A 3,701-nucleotide genomic window follows, 5' to 3' on the forward strand; every position below is an offset into this window, starting at 1 on the left:
TTGTATTTTTATTCCAATAAAATCGGCCAAGCACTCCCTAATTAAACATATTGGATAATTCTAAGAAAGAAAATAATTGACTAGCTATTCTCACTTTTGGAAAGTTCTATATTGGTCATTCTTTATCTAGAATAAATACCTTATGGATAATGAATAAACCTAGACACATTCTAGACATCCATACAATGTAAATATATATTCTAATTAGTTATTTGTAATCACTAATTATTACACAATAAAAAACAATACTCCTACCCTAGAACTCCCCAATTGGTCGCCCCCTCCCTCTACACACTTGGTGTGTTTTCTCCCTTATTCTCTTCTAGCAAAGGGAATTGAGGGATCCATATATTCTGATATGGTGTGGAAGTGTCTTTAGAGGACTTCTATATTGGAGTCATGCATGAACAAGTTAACAAAAGGAGGTTCGAAAGAAATTAAACAAGAGGTAATCCTTGATTTATGTTTCTTGCGCTCCTCGATTTTAATTTCACCATAAGCCCCGGTTTAGTTTTTATTGTTTATTATATTAACTACACCGAACGCCCGAAAACTCCAAGGGTACACCCTTTGGAATCATGGTCTTATTATATTTGGTATTTTAATTTATGAATTTTAATTACCCCTTTTGCTTGCGCGTTCCCGGACTGGTCCACTCGCTTACTCCCTCCAACTATCCCAGGTGGGAAGGAAATGTTGATATATAAAGGCAATCACAAGTGATACCATCCTATTGTATAAGTTGCTTTAAATTGCAGGTAGGTCTGTTGAATGAATTGGAGAGCATTGCAGCGAACTTTTTGTAAAATAATGGTGATAAAAACAAGATCCATTAGGTAGCATGGAATAAAGTATAGGTGAGGTAAAAGGAAGCGGGAATGGACTTTCCAAAACTTACGGGCTTTCAGTCTTGCACTACTTGCTAAACAAGGTGGTGTGTGCTCAAGAAACCAATCTTCTAAATTTGGAAGGCTCGTTATTTGCCTTGTTGTGACTTTCTCCATACAACAAAGGAATATAATGCTTCTTTTATGTGGCGAAGTGTTTGGGAAGCGAGACCGATGGTAGAGACAGACGTTAGATGGAGATACGGAGATGGTAAGAGCATTAGGGTGTGGGGCGACTACTCGTTAGCAAGGCCAAGTACCTTTAACTAGATCAATCCATGAAATCCTTTCATTCCTGTTGGGAGTTAATCCCTCTAGGTATTAGCCCAGAATCTCAAAACCCTAACCAACTTTTACAACAAAATGGTGGGTACGAAACCCTTAAATTAGAAACCAGATATACACAACAATATAATGAATTATACAGATCTTAAAATAAATTTACAGATCTAAACAAACAACTAGAAAGAACAATAGAGTTTAAGCTCAAAGAGCCAGATCTAATGAGTTGAAGCCTACAACCACAAAAAGCCGACAACAAATTGCATGATTGCTCAACTCCAGCCAGCAACCAATTCACCTTGGCCTCAAAGATCCACCACTTAGGTTCCCACAGAAGACTCAGTTCACAGAGAACTAAAAATTATCACAAGAATGTGAGAAGAAGAGGTAAGATAATTTCAGCCTGTTCGAAAATGGCCAGACACCATGGAGGCCATTTACACAGATAGATCATTAAAGAGATAGAGAGATAGAGGTGGTGGAAAGAGGGCTTCAAGGCCATCAAAAATAGATGGGGAGAAACCAGAGATAGAGAGAGAAGTGAGGGAGAAGAAGGGTTAGAGAAAGAGCGAAGACGACAAGAATGAGGGTTCAGGTTTTAGCATTAGGGTTAGGATGGGTTACTAGGTTGAGTGGATGGGCCGGGCAGGGCCAGAACATTGGGGCAAGTAGATTGGGCATTAAAATGTTGAGTCCTCCAGGTGATTTTAAAATTGGGCTAGGGATGGGCCTACCTTAATAGGTCACGGGCCAAATAAAAATTTCAACATTCTCTACTTTGGACCAAACCTTATAAAAGGGAGCTTGGCCCAAAAGAAACTAAATCTGGCATTCATCGTTGCCAGGATGACTTGGTGCACCTGCAAAATAGAAAAAAGGATACAAACATGTACAAGTTAAGAATAATGAATTAATGGTGATTGTCCTAAGCTTAAAATTTAAGGCATGTTTTGAAATGTTCTATCGGAAGACACTTAGTCCCCATATCTGCAGGGTTTTCTTCATATTTAATTTTTTCAAGGTTGATTATTTCCCTTCCTACATATCACTGATGAAATGATATCTAACATTAATATGTTTAGTTCTATCATGAAACACTGAATTTTTGCAAATTTGGATAGAAGATTGACTATCAGAGTAGACAGTAACTTTTTGTTTTAAAAAATCGATTTCTTTTATCAAACCCTAAAACCAAATGGCTTCTTTAAAAGCCTCAGCGGTAGCTATGTATTCTGGTTTAGTGGTTGATAATGCAACAACATGTTGTAATTAAGATTTACAACTTAGGATGCACCGCATAAAGTAAAGGCATAATAGGTGGTAAACTTTCTACTATCTCTATCATTTGCATAGTTAGAATCTACATAACCAATCAGTTAGCACCTTTAGCACATCGAAAAGGATATACCAGAACTAACAGACCCATTCCAATATCTAAGCATCCACTTAAGAGTTTCCCAATGGGGAAGACCAGCATTAGACATATACCTACTAAGACAACTAATAGCATATGCAATGTCTGGTCGAGTTCTTACCATGAGATACACAATGGAGCCAGTGGCATTTGATTATGGAATTTTATCCATTTTTTCTTTTTCAATTTTAGTTTTAGGACACTATTCCTTACTTAGTTGAAAATGTGATGCAAGAGGAACTGAAGAAGGTTTTGAATTTTTCATAGAAATTTTTTTCAGAATTGATTGGACATAGGATTTCTGATTTAAAAAGATTGTTGAATTCTTCCTATTCCTTCCAATACTCATTCGTAAGAATTTCTTAGCATCTCCTAAGTCTTTCATTTCAAGTTTTTCCACAGACTATTATGTAGATCTTTGATATGTTCAAGACTAGGACTTGCAATTAAAATATCACCAACATATTAAAGAACAAACACATGAACATCATGGTCATATTTATAATAAAGAAAATGATCATTTTCACTTCATTTGAAATTTAAAGAATGCATGAACAAGTCAAACTTTTTATTCCACTACCTAGGTGATTGTTTCAAACCATATAAAGTTTTTTCAGTAAGCAAGCATGATCTAGTATAGATTTATTAATGAAACTATTGGGTTGTCGCATATAAATTTGTTCTTCTAAATCACCATGTAAGAATACAGTTTTGACATCCATTTGTTTAAGATTCCAATCATAATGAGCAGTAAGATTCTCACAGTGTTAAATTTCGTAACAGGTGAAAAGATTTCAGTATAATCAATTATTTCTTCGTGGTAAATCCTTTTGTAAGTCTAGCCTTAAAACAGTTGGAATTATTTTCTTGTTTTATTTTAAAAATCCATTTACAGTCTACCATAGAACAGTTTTTAGGCTTAGGTACAAGAATCCAAGTTTTATTATCACATATGGATTTCATTACTTCTTTCATAGCATTCAGCCACTGTTTGGAGTTTTCAGATTTTAAAGCTTCTTCAACCGTACTAGGTTCACAATTTTCAACACTTAGTGCAACATGAAAATCTTTGTACCTAGAGGGAATTGTAAATTCACGTCTATTTCTATCCGTAGCTA

The sequence above is a fragment of the Sesamum indicum genome, linkage group LG1 (genome assembly GCF_026168435.1).
Source record: "Sesamum indicum cultivar Baizhima isolate 11 linkage group LG1, ASM2616843v1, whole genome shotgun sequence".
NCBI lineage: Eukaryota > Viridiplantae > Streptophyta > Magnoliopsida > Lamiales > Pedaliaceae > Sesamum > Sesamum indicum.